Here is a 19,538-nt window from a genome sequence, read left to right as displayed (position 1 = left end):
GAGATGAAATGATATTGACTGCTGACTGCTTTTCGATATTTTCGCGAAGCCAGACCAATGCTCACAAGCCAGTGTTCCCGGCTGGTTGGTAGCCTTTGCAATTTATGATGGGGTCCCGTTTGTCGTGTCGTTGAAGTGTGGACGAAGCCCGTCCGTGTTCGGGTGGATTGGGGTGCGAGACGAGATTTTTCATCATCGAAAGTATGATTGAAGTTCAGTGTGCCCGTGTGCATAGCTCTCGTGGGTGCCGCCGTGTGCTGAATGCTACTCGCATTGAACTGTAACACACTTACCCAGTGTCACAATCGCACACAGACACATGTACATGGGACCTGTGCCCTACCTTTCAGGTACATAATGGGGACCGTAGGTTTAACTTTGATGTCTTACACTTTTCAGCGAATGCTTTCCGTGGAAATACAATCAACTTACTGCTGGGATGGCGGTCACACCCTCCCCATTGACCCGTGACCGATGCATGTGTTCTTGTGCCCATATCCATACCATCTATTTGTCGAACATAGCCTGGCAATGACCTCGATTCCGTTACGAATTTGGCGTATTTTCATTTGCATCTTACGCGTAGCACCATTTGCTTGGCTGGTGCGTGAAATGGAGCGTGAAAGCATTCACCTGATAATGCTTTGAATGCTTTGAAGAATGTTCAATTTTTGTTATAGCTAGTGGATTGTAGGCTCAACTGATTAAAATGACGTCTTTCAATTATGAAATTTTGACCCCAGGCCGAATGAGTATTCCTCTTAAATTTTATAAAAACAACACAAGAATTTGTTATTTTCATGAACTGGTGACATAAAGTTATTTATAGAATGCCGAAATTGTCACAAAAAGTTGACTAGTAATTGTTTACCAAAAAACGCCTAAAGCTATGCAATTTGTTAACCCTTTAGGATTCAAATTTTAATTGTGATAAAAATGATAAATCGGTCTGATGATCAGAAGAAAATTGTAAATTGATTATTTAATGTTTAATCAAATGTGTTGATGTCTCTTTTAATAATAATGGTTTAACCCTATTCCAGGCAACCGGCTACCCGGGTAGCTAAATCGATTTTGATTGCTCATTTCTCTGATTCTAGGAATCCGATTGACTTGAAATTTGGAATATGTGTGTAATTCACAGCCATCTTTCACTGGATTTTTTTTGTAGATTTTTTTTTATGTATAATTAATTAACCTGTATTATAGAATTAAATTTTCCAATACCCCTATTCCAGACAACCGGGTTACACAGGTAGCCAGCAAATTTGGAAGCTTATAACTTTTGAATGCGCAATCCAATATCGATGCCATATTGTGATGAAAATTCAACAAACTAATGCAGTTTCTATAACTAAATTTGACATTTGATGTGTCACATCAGTACAATTTACTCGAAGAACTGTCAAATTTAGAAAGTAGCGTATAGCGAAATCGCGTATATCAGGTATGTCAAACTGGCGGCCCGCGGGCCGCATGCGGCCCGCGTCGATTCTGAATGCGGCCCGCGAGAGTATTTTGAGAATTGCTAAAAGCACTGCAAACCATTAATCTGTTATTACTATTTGTCAAAGTGTATTAAATTTTCCAGAGAAGAACAATTCTTTTGTTGGTATATTTTTCGAAACTAACATGAATGTACCCATAACATCTCATAAACTTATTCTACACAAACGTACATATCAATCGAGACCCTTAAGAATCATTGAATCGAATGCAAGCTGATTCGTATTATGTTTAGATTAAATATTGAATATTAGCATGTTCAGGCACAGCCCTGACACTTCATATCGTGCTTAACGAAACACGAACATTCTTCGTTCAATTTCGAGTGTTCGGCTCGATCGAGTACCCAACCAGCAAAACCGAAGCTATTGGAAAACTTTCATGTGTGCCAAAGCGAGAGAGCATGTCTTCTTTCTCTAGATTTTAAACGGCACAACGCCGATCGTGTGGCCTATGAACGAAAAACGGGAGAAGGGGAAACCGATATCCTTCGAGTGACACACACGCATGCATCTGCATGCGTATTCCGCTGAACCGAGACTACACATCTCTCTCGATCTCCCATGATTTTTCTGCTATCGCGCTCATCCGGGTGTTAGGCATCCTCAGTCTGTCCAGAACTTTCACTGTGGAAGGATGTGTTGGAGTGATGTGTGATTTCTTGTGCCCCGTACTTTGCTCGTTTACGTTTTGTGCCGTGTTCCTTCTTCTTCAATTATGGAATGATTTATCGTTGTAAATTTCTAAGGTAAGTTTCTTATCCTCGTGTGTGCTTCAGTGGGTACATTCAACTAACGCCTGTTGTCTAAAAAGTTACAGTGCACGCGCATGTTAATCGACGGTTGCCAACATCCCGCAAAACGATCGACGGAAGGAAAACGGTGTCCGGTTTTAAAATATAAAGGTAAGCGTTTCTATAATCCTATGTGCAGAATATTGTTTAGTTTGTTATAAAAAACATGGATTAATTATTGGTTAATTTTCATCAAAAGATTTCATTACAGCTCTTTCGTAGAAGAGCGCACTTCAATGACGCCTAGGATACGGCTAAACATGCGCAGCAGCAGTCCGTGACGTCATTTCCAGACAGGCGCCGGCTGAACACGCGCAGCACCAGTCGAGGATATCCTAGAGCAGAGGGTAGAAGGAAGAACAAGAGGAAGGGTAACAGAAAGCAACCGCAGCATTTGGAAGGGGTGAAGCATCCTGCCGTATACAGAGTGTGAGTGTGCCAAAACGCATGTGGAAAGAGTAACACCAATAAATAGCATGCGAAAGTGTGCATAAAGCAAAAAGAAAAAGCGTCACTACTACAACCAGCAATCCGAAAATATAAGGGGAGGGATAAATACAAATGTATGCGTAAGCAGGACCAGCAATCCAAGCATTTGAATGTGTGCGTCGGTTTGTGCCGTGCTGAAAGTTTTTACTTTAGCTGCTGCTAGTGTAAAAACTTAAGGAAAGCTTAAAGTAAAAAATTTTTACACGGGGCGCCTTCGGAAATTGTTGGCTGGGTAGTTTATAAATAACCGTGAATGTCGCGAATAAAAGCTCTCTTCCAATTTTGCTGCACAACGAATAACTGCTGGTAAATATTAAAGGTTTGAAGGTTACACCGAAACGCGGAAAATAAATTATCCGAAATAGTGAGATTAAACAAGCATAATTTTGTGCACACTCGATTGCACATTCTGTATGGAAAAATAGATTTGCGTCAACTGTCTACAAACGAAATAGGAATGAAAATAACTTGATACATACACTAGGAAACTTTGCAACAACTAGTGATTGATTGTCTGAATCGCATCCACGGCTCAAAACCATTTCCGATCATAGTTATTCCGACTTCGAATTCGGCCAAATCAAACCAACAGTTCCGTTCGGTGCCGTCCGAAGCCTATAGAGCCGTTTAGAGCCATTCGGAACCGTTGGAGTCATCGGTTGTCCCACCGAATTTGACAATCTCCATGCCCCCGACTGCCGAGTAAAGGATTCATTCGGCTCCGATTTTTTTCCGACCTTAGAATGTTACATCATATTCGATATTCGATTGGAGCCACTTCTGTTTTTTGTCATAATCATGCCACCAGAAATGTTAATAAAAATGATTGCAGGCAAGTTCGAATTATTTGTTCCCAACATTCTGCAAGACGGATTAATGTAATTTCCAACCTCCCCAAAAATCAAATCAAAAATGATATGATTACGCTTAAGCCTAAAGGTTTTAGATTAAGGATAAAAACAATCGAAATGCCGAAGCCTTGCAATACAAAGCTTATTAATAGATTAGCTCACACAGTCCTCAATTCCTCAATTCGCAAATCATCTCCCTTCAAGTGTCAAAAACAGATTTGCCAATCTGTATGGGATCACACACCACGACTCTTCGTCAGATAAAATTATCGTAATTTAAAAAAAGTTATTCGTAAAATACGGGTTCTTGTTATAAGAAATTAATATATATTCAGAACACTTGGAACTTGGAAATTAGCGAAAAATAATGTTTAAACACGCGTTATTACAATTTTTCTCTTGATCTATCAAAAAATTGCAAGCAAATATTTTTGTTATTCATCCAGTGATGGATAGCTCGGATTGCTTGAAAAAGATTCACTACAGGCTGCTAGACTTCTCCTACTTCAGTGAAAAAGTGTGTTTGACAGATATTTTTCTCATATAAAAAAGAGCACTTATAAAAATAACATCGCGAATTTGTACAAAACAAACGATTCCATATAAGAAGCGAGGAGTACAAAAGGTCAATTTGTTTAACAATACAAATGTAAAAACGTATTTTACATAAACATTGGGGTATATTTTCCATTCTCAACTTTGCGGCCCGCGAATCACTGAAAATTTGTACTTGCGGCCCTCTGATGAAATGAGTTTGACACAGCTGTTACATATAGCGTATATCGAGTATGGCGTATATCGGGGTATACCTGTCCTTGACCTCGTTGCTACACAGTCCTTGCTCCTTACCGGTCGATTTTAGTGATGTGCTGTATGGAGCGCACCCACGACTCCGGTCCGACTCCGACTATTTAACTATTTTAGCTTTTTTAACTACTATTACTATACGACTTGCTGGTCTCGTAGTACAGTCGTCAACTCGTACGACTTAACAACATGCCCGTCATGGGTTCAATCCCCAAATAGACCGCGCCGCCATACGTAGGATTGACTATCCTGCTATGGGGGGGAATCAATTAGTCACTGAAAGCCAAGCCCACAAGTGGGCCGACATCGGGTCGACTCCGGGTGATTCCAAACGACTCCGAACGACTCCGGGCGACTCCCGACGACACCGACTCCGGACGACTCCAGACGACTCCGACTCAGGACGACTCCGGATGACTCCGGGCGACTCCGGACGATACCGACTCAGGGCGATTCCGGACGACTCCGGCGATTTCGGACGATTCCGAAAGACTCTGGATATTACAGCGCGGACCTACCTTCTGGAGTCGATTCCGATATTATCGGAGTCGGATCGGAATCGACTCCGGATTTTTGCCAACTTTACCCATCACTAGTCGAATTGTTCGTCTGAAAGTATGCAAAATATAATTTTTCATGCTAATTGGTTGATATGGGCAAAGATTTCTCCTCGACCGCTCTGCGCTTTACTTGAATTGGTAACGGATGCGATTGTAATATTTAATAATAAGTTTTCTTCATACTTTGTATGGACTTTACACCTTTTTGCAACTGAACAGGCATTCCTTTAGGCCGCTTAGTTAGGCTGAGAAGCTCGTAATAAGTTGCTTGAGTAAGGCATTCCATGACAAAATTCTTCGGATTGAATCATATAAAAAATATATATAATCAAATCTAATTGGACAAATATTTAACTGCACTTTAGCGAAATAAAACTATGTAAATCTCATTACCAACAGTGATATTCTTGTATACGATATTTTACGCATACATTATCAGTTTGTTGTTATGGCTCACAAGCAAACTTTAAATAAAGATGTATAGGATGTTAAAGCTTAACCTGTAAAAAAACAATCGTTACCCGGTACCCCTTCGGTGTGAACCATTTACCGACGGCTAAAGCCACCACAACGATGATCCATTTGTGCGGTCGTTTGGTGTAATCTATCTTAATTCCTTCACCCGTCCCTGGGCGGTCATTAGGCGGACAGAGCAGGCGAGAGAGCAAGAGCTGTCATCGCCAACGGAGAGTCTTGTCTTGTGTCGGTCCTGTGACGGATCGGACAGGGGAAGCAATCGAAGAACGAACCGCCACGGTCAGGGCAAGAAAGTCAGCCACCACCAACGAGGGGATCCAATTCCGTCCCAACACAATGGTCGAGGGTAATTTGTTTCGTCTGCACAAGTTTCCACTACTCCGCAGGCCATTTTAGTGCATTTCAACCCCCGTCTACTGGGTGCTTTCCCTTTTGAATCTCAATTTCTTCCTGTCCACGATCGCGCCGGGGTGGCAAAGCTTGCACTTGTTTTGGTGCATTTTTTTCCTTTCTGCAACGGGATGCTACTGGCTGCAAACGTACGGCGGCAGGGTGTTGAAGGTACCCAATAATTTATAGCACTTACTGAGCACGAAATTATCGTTATTTGTTGTTACGCTGCCTAGCCTGTTGATGCCATTTGCCAAATTATATGGCGCTTCCTTCCTTGTGCACTTTCTGGCCGGCTCTAAATCACCTGATCGACAACCGGGCGATGGATGGTACCGGCGAAAATGGAGAGCTTTTTTATTTAAGAGCAGCTTTTAAAAAGTAACGTCCAAAACATGGGCCAGTAAGTGAGTGAGCAGAGGACTAAAACACACACACAAATAGGTGCAGATGATGAAAATTTATTGTTACTTCAATGAGCGTGTACATCCGATTTGCGATAAATACTGATTCGCGCACGTCTAGTTTGTGGCGCAAACGCGTTATATGCTTTAGAGAGGAGCAAAAGCCCTCGCATGCACCCGCCAAAGAGAAAATTTGGTGTGGTTGTGTTTGAAATAAAAGCAAACAAAACCGCTCCAAAAGCAAACTGGTCGTAAAAAATCACATCGAAAATATCTTCCATCATCACGTGGCGCATATGCTGGGGCACTTTTCCCTGCTTCCGAACTGTTTTGCTGTGATGTGTTAGTGGGGAAAATTTCGTATGCCACTGTTGGACTGCTTTTTGTGTGTGTGTGTGTGTGTGTGTCCTCTTGTGAACTGTGCGCCAACAAAATCGGCAAAATCGTTCCGCTTTCCACGTAGGTGGAGGCGGTGGTAGCTAGAAAGATGGAAAAAAGTAATAGATCCAACTACGACTACGAGCCCGGACCATCACATCCATCCAGATGTGTACGCAAAACACATAACGATCAGCCGCGCCAAAGCCAAGCCATCACACACACACACACACACGCGAGCGAGCACTTCACTTTCAAACAATGATTTATTACACGCTCATTCGCTCGACCATGATGTTGCTGCTGCTGCTGTCTGCTTCATGACCGTCCGTCTGTCCGTTCGGTTTTGTTGCTGGCTTGTTTTTTTTGCTGTTGTACTAAACCATAGTTTGCTGTTTTTTATGATCCGTGAAAATGTATCCGATATATTGGGGGAATGGAGATGCTTGTTTACCGATGTGTTCCGTTTTTCCGCAATTCCCGAGAAGCTAGTGCTCTAAACGCGTTGGCCATTTTTATTAGTTTTTACTATAGATATTTATCGTCTGCAAAAAAAACCCAGCCATCTACTTATGCGTCTTTTGTGTTTTAAACGCTTTAAACTCGTCGGAACCGAGTTTGAGCAGCAATGAAAGTGTTTCAAAATTAAAACAATTCCCACAACAGCACACACACACACGGGTCAATTGTTTTAACAAAAGACAAGAGTGTTTCTATTTATTTTGCTACATTATCGTTTTCATTTCCACTGGCCGAAAGCACCTCGAGGGCGTGACTCTTGTTCTATGTATGTGTGTATGGTTGTGTTTTGTTTTCTCTTTTGCCGAGTTGCCCTGTCCCCAAACGCTTCGGTACCCCGCCCAAGGTACCTCCCCATGCCGTGCGACACAGCGCTAGAAGATGTTTCCGTTTCGTTCGGCCTGCTGGTCACTGCCTGCAGACGGCAGGCTCCCGGAAGGCACCCCGTGGTGGCGATAAATTGTAGTAAATAATTGTACACCACTCCATGTCCTCCGTGTTCTATCTGCTCGGGGTGTTGTTGATTCTAGCCGCTCCGTGTGCGAAAATCTCTTTTCAACGATTATTGCAAGACATAGTGGCTAAAGGATATTTTATTTGTTTGGGGGTTTATCTTCCCGAAGGGAAGGGATGGCTTGTGAGTGGGGCTGGGTGATTGTCAGCATGTGTTTTTAAGGTTCTTCGATGGAATGGATTGGGCAGCAATGGGAATGGCTTGTTGACTAATTGTTAAGGGGATGTTATTTTTTCGTATCGATTAAAATCCCTCTCAATTAATGATTGTTTCCTTTCAACTAGTCATTAGGTTTCTCAAAAAAGTCTTTATACTTTATGCATAATCATAAGAATTAGCTTTTTATTTTTCCTGAGTGAATGGATGCTACCAGTTAGAGGAAAAACCAATATATGCATAAAAAAGCTCTGTAAAACATCTAAATGCATACCTTCATGGGCTTAACCATATAACGCGAATACAAGCTTTACATCTAGCCTTGCGGAAATTTTCGATCAAAAGTTCGCAAAATGTAATGGATCATAACTAGATTATTAAGCCTGCGTTTCATAATGGTAGCCTCACAGCTCTCTGAGTACGAAATAGGTCAAATTGGTGCTTACCATGCTGTAGCGTTCGGATTGTGTTGTGAGTCTTTTTTAGGTCGTGTGTGAAAAGTGTTAATATTATAAGTGGTGCATTGCGTTTTATTAACTCACGCCAAAATATTACTCACTTCTAGTGGTTGTTCACGCTACAGAAAATTTCCGTCGAAAAAGATCCTACGGCGCCAGCCCAGCCCTTTTTATTGCGCCGCCTACGCTTTTCAACTTTCCGACTCGCGCGTGTAACCACTACTCGTTATCATGAGTCGTCCCGTCACCCCGATGTTTACGTTCTGTAATGTTTACGTTCTCCAACACATGCACTTGGCAAATCTAATCGCGAAATCGGAGTACTTACAGGGTTTTCGAGGATTATATAGACATGTTCAGCGAGTTGTAGATTCGTTCAGGCATATACAGGGTTTCCCACGATTTATTGGTTGGTTCCCACGATTTATTGGTGCGTTCCCACGATTTTTTGGTCATTTCCCATAATTTTTTGGTAGCAACCCACGATTTATTGGTCGGTTCCCAAATATTATTGGTCGGTTCCCAAATATTATTGGTCGTTTCCCAAATATTATTGGTCGGTTCCCAAATATAATATAATATAATACCGACCAATAATATTTGGGAAACGACCAATAATATTTGGGAACCGACCAATAATATTTGGGAACCGACCAATAAATCGTGGGTTGCTACCAAAAAATTATGGGAAATGACCAAAAAATCGTGGGAACGCACCAATAAATCGTGGGAACCAACCAATAAATCGTGGGAAACCCTGTAATAGACTCTTTCATCGAGATATACGGCCTCAGCACAATTTTTCGATCGAAAAAATTCGATAGATCCGGCTGTCATTTTAGTATCATTTGACACTCATTTCGCCGCCAAGGTGTTCATTTTACTGGTCTTTTTGAAAACTGGTATACCATGACACTCACGAGCAAAATGAACTATGCTACAAAAATTCGATCGTTCCGCTTTGTATGGGGCAAAATCCGCGATGCATTGAGCATCGAATATCAGAAAAATTCCGTAAATCAAGGTTGATATTTTTGAAAAACGATATGTAAAAGCAAGTTGGTAGATGTGTTGGTTCTTTTTCAATATTTTGGCTGATAAAAAAATATTTATAAATTATTTTAAAAATTGTTTACCTAGGGGGCCAACTTCATGTAGGGGTATAAAAGAAATAGTTATACTGTCAGTTTTACGTGAGCGTCTATCGAATTTTTTCGATCGAAAAATTGTGCTGAGGCCGTAAGTACTGAACTCGATGGCAATCGACTTCATGCAGGAGTATAAAAGAAATAGTTATACTGTCAGTTTTACGTGAGCGCCTATCGAATTTTTTCGATCGAAAAATGGTGCTGAGGCCGATAGAGTTGTTCGGAAGTAGGCGCTGACAAGTTCAGCGATTCTGTAGTGTTGTCATTTGTTTTGTTCACACGCTGTGTCGCAACGTTTAATTTTTCATTCTTAAATGTCCTAAAAGCAGCAAATAATCATTGTCCAAGCTGTTTAATACATACATTAGTTGAAAAAAGCATATTTTTTCGAAAACCGTTTGTTTACCTTCTGATGAGCAAGATCCAAACTGCAGTCCAAGGGGTACGAAAGTGACAGCTCTACAGTATAACCGAACATGTCAACGCCTACTTCCTAACAATTCTATCGGCCTCAGCACAATTTTTCGATCGAAAAAATTCGATAGATCCGGCTGTCATTTTGGTGTCATTTGACACTCATTTCGCCGCCAAGGTGTTCATTTTACTGGTCTTTTTGAAAACTGGTATACCATGACACTCACGAGCAAAATGAACTATGCTACAAAAATTCGATCGTTCCGCTTTGTATGGGGCAAAATCCGCGACGCATTGAGCTGCGGAAATTATCGAATATCAGAAAAATTCCGTAAATCAAGGTTGATGTTTTTGAAAAACGTTATGTAAAGGCAAGTTGGTAGATGTGTTGGTTCTTTTTAAATATTTTGGGTGATAAAAAATTATTTATAAATTATTTTAAAAATTGTTTACCTGGGGGGCCTACTTCATGTATGGGTATAAAAGAAATAGTTATACTGTCAGTTTTACGTGAGCGCCTATCGAATTTTTTCGATCGAAAAATGGTGCTGAGGCCGTATATTTCGCTGAAAGAGTCTATTATATGCCTGAACGAATCTAAAACTCGCTGAACATGTCTATATAATCCTCGAAAACCCTGTATTCAAAGATCTGCGAAAGTTATTAACAATCATCTCAATGATCCAAGTGCTTATGGCCAAAGGAAATCTACGGGGCGTTCAGAAAAATTGTCCATGAGAGATAAACGAAGAATAATCAGTGCAGTTCCGAACTCAACAGTAGGATGTCTGAGAATCAAACGAGAACTAGGAATAAATATAAAAAAAAACAACCATGTGGCGCAAACTCGATAAATCCCCTGATATTGCAAAAGAAAAAAAATGAAGAAAGTTCCTCAACTAAAACGGCATTATAAAACCGCCAGAATAGCATTATCTACCGAACACATGATGTAGAAAAGGGAATTACGTAAGGTTTCGTGATGTGGTATTGAACATAATTTAAATTTTATATTGATTGTAGGTTATTTGTATTGGTGAAAAAAAGTTCAATCTTGATGGATCAATCATCAATCAATTTTGGAGGCGGTTCTGTAATGATATGAGGTGCATTTAGCAGCCATGAAAAGTATGATTTGGCGCTTGTTCCAACAGTGATGGACAGTGATAAGCACATCCATATCATTGGTAATTAATTCAAACCATTATTTGAAAATAACCAGTTGATATTCCAACAAGATAACGCTTCCGTACATGTTAGCAAGAAATCAACCGATGATCAACCGTAATGGAGGGTCAACTGATCACTAGATTTAAATCAACCTACCAATAAGTGTTATTTTCCGTTAGTCGTCACCAAAGTAAGGCTATCATTTTGAACGCCCCCTTTTAAAGGTTTTTTTTATTATCAAACAATATTTCTTACCTTTTTCCTATTTTTTTTAGACAAAATTTTGTTCAAACGCATTGGAAAACGTGTGACTTTTTTCTCAAAATTGTCTGGTAATTTTATTTGCCCTAAATCAATGAAACATAGGTGATGTTAACATTATAAAATGCAGTGTAGTATTTTGAAAAGCAAGATTAAAAAAATGATAAAATTATGCAAGCGAAAACACAAAAATCGAAAATGATATGAAATTGTAAAACAAGAGAAACATAATTAAAATACTGCTCCTAGTCTGGACTGTCCAGCATAAACCCCCACCACACCCATCCGCTCAAATTGGGAGTGGGTAATGGAGTCCTACATACACCCTACAGGGGGAGGAGGGATAGATGAACAAAAGGTTGAATACCTCTGATCTAGCTAATCCGTGATCGTACAAACGTTACCGGTCGCCGTAAACACTCGTTTGGGCGACGAAAACTGTCAATTGGGCACTGTCATTTCTATTCGGGCCTTGTGAAGTATGAATCAAGCTTAGTAAGAATGAAAGTGCGCTAAAAGGTTTTTTGGTATCAAAATTCTTCGTCGCTAAATTCTTGGTCACAAAAATGTTGGTCGCAAATTTTTTGGTTGCTAAAATGTTGGTCGCAGAAATTTTGGTCGCATAATTCTTGGATGAAAAATTCTAGTTCGCAAAGTTCTTGGTCGCCAAATTCTTGTTCGTAAATTCTTGATCGCAAAACTCTTGGTCGCAATAGTCTAGGTCGTAAAATTATTGTTCACAAAGTTCTTAATCGCAAAATTCTTAGTGGCAAAATTCTTGCTCGCAAATATTTGGTCGCAAATTCTTGATCGCAAACATCTTTTCCACCAAATTGTATCATTTTATTTGTAATTTTATTTAAAAATATTAAATCTTCTTATCGATCAGTTAAAATACACGCAAAGAGCTTTATTTTACAGCTTTAACATCCAACAATAGGCCAGCTACATTGTTTACTATGCTCGACTCATATTGTACAAGGCCCAAATAGAACTGACAGAGCCGAAATGAGAGTTTACGTCGCCCGTTTGAGTATTTACGGCGACCGATCATGCTTTTCCAACAGACTCTGTAAAGTGAGACAGCCTTAACCGTGTACAGAAAGAATACCAATACATTCCATAAAAATACAGCAAGAAAATAATAATGTGCAATTCTATTGCATAATACACATATTAATACAAATTAGTGTATATTACCATAAGAATGCTGCTGAAATATATTAACTCCCGCTCGTTACTGGTGCGGGTGTGCTACCGATTACACTCAGCCGGAGTGCAATTTATGTGGTCGATTTCAATACTTCCAACACTACCAACCAACGATCATTCACCAGCCTCTACTAATGGTCCATTTGCTCCTCACCCCACAACAAAAATACTCTTAATTGCTTGGAATCCCGCCGAAATGCAATGCAAAACATCCCTCACCGTATGCATGCACGAGAAGGGGAATGTTAAAAAATCAGATTTTAAATCCTTTTCGCACATCTGCAACCAAACCATATTGGAGGGATGGGATGGGAAAATATAACACACAAGTGTAGAATAAAAATAGCAAACAAATAGGAAAAGAAGAAACAAAAGCAAACGAACGCGAACGCGAGGGCAGCTGAGCAAGGAGCGAGCAAAAGGAAACGGATCAGTGATACAGTAAAAGGTGAAAAATAAAAACCATTCACAAAACGCGAAACCGAACGGGCATGCTCTTTGCCTGTGCATCAATTATATTCCGCGTGGCGCTGTGTGGAGACTCACTGGCTGACCGGCTGGGTGGCGTTTATTATGTTCGCTTTTTCGCGAACTGCATACCCCGTAAAGGGTTTGTCACCAGTTGGCCGAGTGCATTCGATGCTCGGTATGTATGTGACACACATACACACATGTGGTTTATTTCCATTTGAGACGATGCAGAGTTGTGCAACTTTGTCCGTATGAATTTCATAAACCATTTTCGTCGCTGTTTCGAACGATTTTACGGTTTGTGTGAGTGTTTTCCCCGAGTAAGCGATACTGCTGCTGAAAATGTGAATGGTAAAAAGCAAGCAAAACGTAAAAGAATAAACAGCAACGGAAAATATAAAGCAATATTGGAAATCATGGCGGGAACAGAAAAAATACCGAACGCAAGCCCATCATTGAAGGTAACGTAATATGCAATAGTGCGCATCCAATAACATTCTCTTTGTATGACGGCGTGTGTGTTTATGTCGTTCCCCCCCCCCCCCCCTCTGATATTTGCTCGAAAACGGATTGAATGCAGAGCACCGTCAACAACATATCGGGCACGGAAGCTGGAATGTGTGGCAATTTTGATAATTAAAAAAAGTGGTTTCGATAGTTCCACCAAATAATTTTCATTGAACTACATTCCCGTTTTTTAACCCCTGTGCCCGTTGTTTTTGCTTTCCTCGCAGCAACGTTGCAGCAACCACCGATCGAACGGTCATATTTTTGCAATTTTCTATCCTTACTGCACATTCACATAAAAGAAGAGATAAAAGCAAGAGGAAACGGCCTGCTTCACTGCAATGACATTTTAGGGGAAATTATACTGGCTGCTTTTTTGTTTGCATTCAGTCCCCAGTTTTCTCTGTAGGGTATCGCGATGATAAATTGCGTTGAATCGATCGCAAATCACTCTGCTGCGTTTTACCCCCCCGATACTCGGATTCTAATGGTTGGGAGGGATTGGCCGGTTTCAGACTTATTTGCAATCGTGCAATTACTTGTGGGGTTGAAGATTTGAAATCAATCTATTTCGATGCTTCACACCGCGATATCGCGATGAAAAGCAATAAAATAATGGTTTGGCAACGCAATTTTGTCGCATGCAATTGATATGGGATTTTACATAATTTGCTGGATCAGTTGTAGCGACGATTGAAGTGTCTATGCGGGGCTGTGTAAACTACATATGCAATTTGACAGTCATATGAGAACATGTTAGATTCCTGTTTACTTTCTGTTGCTTGTGCTAAAGGACAAGTTTGCACAGTGTTTGTATTTTTTTTGCAAAATCTGTATTTGATAATACATTTTGACAGTAACATCATTTAAAATACGTAACTTCTTCAACTGGATTGTTTGTCTCTGTGTTAATTCAATCAATTATTCGCACATATTTCGATGCACATTTGGCAAGCACATATTTCGATTGCACCTGAAAGTCTGGTCCCGCTTCTCAAACAGCAGCTTAGTGTTTGTTAATTTAATTAATTAACCCAGGCAACACGTTCCGTCGCGATCTAGCGGAAACATCTCTCAACACAAGCGCGCGCTTCGCCCACTAATACGAGAGTTGCTAATGAAAAGTGACCTTTCATCCCCTTCACTAAATGGGGCAACACAGTACCGGTGCTTGCCGAACGTAATGCCTGGAAAATTGCCTGGCAGTATGTCAAAAGTAAAAGTAAAAAAAAAAACACACACACACACCAGGCAAAGTAAAAAGCTTCTACGGAGCTTCGAAAAATTCTACCATCGACACCGGCAGCCGTTCGGGAAAGTTTTTTAATCTAAATCCAACCTTACCTGCGACCGAAAAAGGTAGGTTTAGGTAGGTAGCAGTTCAATTAGCCCCATCTTATCGAAACGATGGATGGGAGCGTGCGAGACCAAGGACGAAGTACGAGCTGGACTGATGACGGTTAACGGTTTCATACATTAGCCCGTGATCGAAGTTTGTGGATCTCATCGAGACTAAAAGCATTCAAGTGCGGACATGCCGTGTATTAAAACTGCACGGCGCGCACATACACATACAGGTCGTGTTCATCTACCTTTCGATGGTCAAAGGAAACCCCACCCCACGTTTACACTAATGTACCCTATCAGCCATAGTAGAAGTAACTAACAAACATGACTTAAAGCATTAAAACCCTTTTTACTATCTCCTTCCGATGTGGTCGTCCGAGTACTCTCTCTCTCTCTCTCCGCTGTTGTTAAGGGGAAAGTTGATGATTAACTCTTCATCCTGCAACGGTACGCCACCAGTAGCCGATAATGGGCCACAAGTATTAGGTAGCAAAGGGAAGCAGAAAAAGTCCAAACTTTTTCTCACTCACTATTATATGCAAGCATCCTGTTTAAGGACATGCACAGCAGTGAAAGGATTTTCACTTAATTAGAATTCTATAATCGCAACCTGGTTGCTTTGCCATTTTGTAACCTGTGCCCACCGAGGTAACCAAAATTGGATAACAGACCGATATAAGGAAAGTTATACGACGTCGGTTAACTCTCATATCGGTCGTAAAGCAGTCCTTAGCAGACTTGGAGGTTAAATTATGGCGGGTACAGGAAATTTTCTTTTCAGGATATTTTTATAGCAAGAAAAAGATAAAAATAAATTTTTATGGCAAGAAAAGGATTATACAGTAGAACGTCGATTATCCCGGGACGGATTGACCGGCAGGTGGCTTAACCGTGTGCATGAATTTAACAGCTGGTCTATCGTGACGAGCGTTTTTTGCCATGATCGGGTTAGCAAAAACATTTGTTATGCAGCTATCTAGGGTCTAGTGATATTTTTTGACTTCATTTTTGATCAAAGACAATTGTTAAATGCATTGTTATTGATTCAAAAAATATTCTACTAGCGATCAATCGATTGATTTAATGTGTATTCTTAGTAAAACCAGTGAATTTTACAATTTTTATATGAACTTGGCATTTCTTGGACCATTATCCGTGGAAATTAACCGGAATCCGCCCGGTCCCGAGCTGCTCAGATAATCGACGTTCTACTGTAATATATTTTCGTAAATGGTATTATTAAAAGTTTATTTTATTGATCATTCACAATATTAACATGAAGTATTTCTAAACAAAACAAATTAAAAAAAAACTACCATTTGCAGATGACTGCGTATGTGGTGAGATGTCGTATGATTGGCTTGAAATTCTTGTAAAGCTGGAGTGGTTGCGCCCAGACTATTTAAATTTGCCTTCTTCTCGATAATACTGATGTGTTTTCCCTCCTGTTCCGCATAGCTTTGATTGTTCCTTAACGTATCCCTTTCATGTCGCTTTTCGCAGCAATCAAATCTTCTTGCATTCCTTCTTCCTAGAATAGGTGTTGCGTTAATCAATTATTGTTGTTTTAGGTATACGATTAGAACTTTGTTTACCGCCAGGTGGACAATCGTAAACAATAAGTCCAGTTTTCGTTGGTGTACCGTCCAACAGGAGGTACCGTACAGGAGCAAGGGGAGCACTATGGGAATGGCACTGTTCCTCAATATCAAAAAAACTAACTTAGGGTTCAGACCACGGTGATACGGATTTCCGATGTGGGACGTCTTCTTTCTACCCTGTTTCGAGAGCTGAAATGATAACTTACATCGTTATTTTTCAAAGACACACGTTATATTATAAAAAGGGAACACATGGAAGCAATAGAATACCTTTTGTATATCTCTGGTCCAAATTTCGTTGGCCATTTCACGTACAGATGAAACGTTTACTTCACGTGCCAACACATAGACACATTGGTGCTTCACCACAAATCAAAGGATACTTGGATAATTTGCTTCTCGAAAGGTGTAAATGGTATAAAATAGCAGTGTCTTGAACCAATTTGCCTTGACAGACTCCGTAGTCGTATATAGCCTTACCAGACTTTAAGCCGACGTCGAAGTCTGTTAGTGGTTACCTGGGGAGGCAGTGGTCTATTCAAGAAACTTTAAGGAACAGATTCACAATGTCTCTACTAATACTCTAGTATACTAATTTGATGATAGCAAAACGGTTATAAACATATTTTTGTTAGGTTTAGCAAGAATTAAATTCAAATTAAACACATGCGCTTCCTTCCAGCACACCAACACACCGCAGCCTCATGCCTTTTCGTCAATTATTCCCTTATACCTTCCAACATCTGGGAGAGAATCCGAGTAGGCGTTATTTTTCTGTACGCGTATGCCCTTTTGCAGATTGGATGACGCGTCACTAGGTACGCATGTTTCCCTTTGCGCATCAGCAAATCATCATCATCATCTCGGTTCTGTGTATTACAAAGTTCGGGCACGTATCACACGGCCACCGTTTTTCCCGGTCACCGTTCGAACCTAATGAACTAATCCCTGGTGGGTTAAAGTAAATGCGGCAGGTTCTGGGTGTGATCGATCGTGCAGGCATTACGCTTGAAATTTGGCTCATGTGTTGAGCATTTGATTTTTTACCGGAATGCACAGAGAAGGAAACAATTTAAAGGTAATTGTTGGGGTCGATTTTGTGTAATGCTTTGCTTGCAAAATTGGACGTCTCCCTTTAATCAACCGTGTTCCTTGTTCCTAACCCCTCCGTTTAGGTTGCTTTAAATCCATCCCAAGCGTCACTTGTCACCCTCATTTACTGGCGCAAACCCGTGTGCTCTGGCTCATTTGGTACCGAAATGCATAAACTATGAATTTACCGTGCCCCAAGTCACGCCGGGGACCCACACGGGCCATCCATATTGTATGTGCGCGACACTGAATGGAACCGATTCGCATCGCTGTGTGCACGCGGGCTAGGTTGACACATTTGAGGTTAGCTACTGCCGAGGCACCGCTCGTATTTAGGCACGTCGCTTCGCGATACACGTGAGACACGATAATCGTAAATTGACTTTGGTAAACTTAATTAATTAAACTTTAATGCCGTGTGAATGAGAAGCTGGCATCTAGGGAGGGCGCAGGGGACAGTATGGTGAAGGTGACACCTTTTCCCCGTGCTGCCTCCGGTCGGCACAGGCCCACACACACACGGCCGCCACCGTGGCGTTCGCCAGACGGCAACTGTCGAAACTTTTCTCGTGCTCAGTGTCTTGTTTACGAATCTCGCATACAAAACAACACATCCTTACGGGCCGTCGATCGATTGGGAGGGATTGCGGGGGCCCGGGTGCGCTTCTGTGTCGGGATGGAGATGGTGGCGGCGCTTATTCAAGATATCGCCCGAAGCTGATGCTTTGCTAAATGTATTAGTTGGGGAACTGCATTGGAAGCATCGCGTTTGGGTAGAGGAATGTTCGCGCAGAGCGTTTAAATTATGCAATCATTTGGCCTGAGTGTGTGATCGTTAGACGGCAGTTGTAAGCTTCAAAGTGATACGACACTAGCTTTGTGGCTGCCTAAATCCAAAGTCAATTTTAATGGTGCTGGTTGGACATTAGTTTAATGGCTCGCTTATTTAAAATGAAGGTCTTTTAAAGCAGAATTATACGATGGTCTTGTTGAAATCGAATTTTTCTTACGGAATAGATTCATATTTTCATGTCAGTTTGTTAGGCTTTATGCTTCAAGTTTTCTTTACAGGGTTGATACAGTGTTGAAGTTGTACGACCTAATAAGATGCCCAATATGGAATAAAATCTCATACCAGTCAGATTCAGAACTGATTTTACTGATAGGTATTAAAAAAGTAGTCAAACACAAAAGAAAGGCTTAGGCCGACCTTTTACTGACTAAGATTGATGAACCAAGTTAAAAAAACTACATCTATTGATCTAAACGCTCAACCAAATAGTATGAGTAGAATATGTCAATGCGTAGAAGGCAATTGCAACTCATTTTGTAAAACTTTTAGTTGGTTTTAAATTTATAAATGAACCACATTCCCCCCTCAAAAATACACAAATTAATTTATGTATATAATTATACGAACTAAGTACAGCAGTGATTAAATACAGTTTTGAAAGAAAATTAGGGGCTTTTTTGGAATGTTCATAACATCAGCTTCTTCCATTTGGCGTAACGTCCTACGTGGACATGCCGGTCTATACAGGCTTTCAAGATTTAATTCATTACCACGCAGTCGGATAGTCAGTCCTTGCTACGGGAAGACGGTCTATTGTAGGCTTAAACCCAAGACGCACCCACGGGCATGTTATAGAGTCGTTCGTGTTGATGACTATACCACGGGACATCCCCACCGTGTTCATAACATAATGTAAGATTAATACGTACGACGGTGAATAATTCAAAGAATATCTGTAATACCAAGTTCTATTACATTATATCATGTCTTATAGATAAATTTATATAAAAAATAGACTAATTGGTTATGGTTATGTACCCGAACGAAAGGTTATGAATAATCCGTTCGATACATATTTATGAACTAAACCTATTCTTGGTAATTTCACGCAACTTATTGTGTACGATAGGGAAATAACGATAAAATATAAATAGAGAGCTATATTTGATTAAAACTCGTTTTTATTCACTGGTAGCTCCAATTATCAATCTTATGATGCA

At 40.6% G+C, this 19,538-nt stretch overlaps 2 long non-coding RNA genes across 2 annotated transcripts in view; one reads left to right on the top strand and one right to left on the bottom strand.

Moving 5' to 3' along the window:
- Window positions 1-19,538, bottom strand: part of LOC125907564 (uncharacterized) — a 72,875-nt gene that overhangs the window by 18,379 nt on the left and 34,958 nt on the right. The gene's annotated exons all lie outside the window — the stretch shown is intronic.
- Window positions 1,920-5,037, top strand: LOC125907566 (uncharacterized). Its single transcript, XR_007452777.1, has 3 exons — window positions 1,920-2,254; window positions 2,320-2,410; window positions 2,499-5,037. It is a non-coding gene; the product is annotated as an uncharacterized LOC125907566 (long non-coding RNA).

This window comes from Anopheles coluzzii, chromosome 3, assembly GCF_943734685.1.
Source record: "Anopheles coluzzii chromosome 3, AcolN3, whole genome shotgun sequence".
Classification (NCBI taxonomy): domain Eukaryota; kingdom Metazoa; phylum Arthropoda; class Insecta; order Diptera; family Culicidae; genus Anopheles; species Anopheles coluzzii.
The sequence above is the reverse complement of the archived record's forward strand: the minus strand, read 5'-3'. Positions and strand labels throughout refer to the sequence as shown.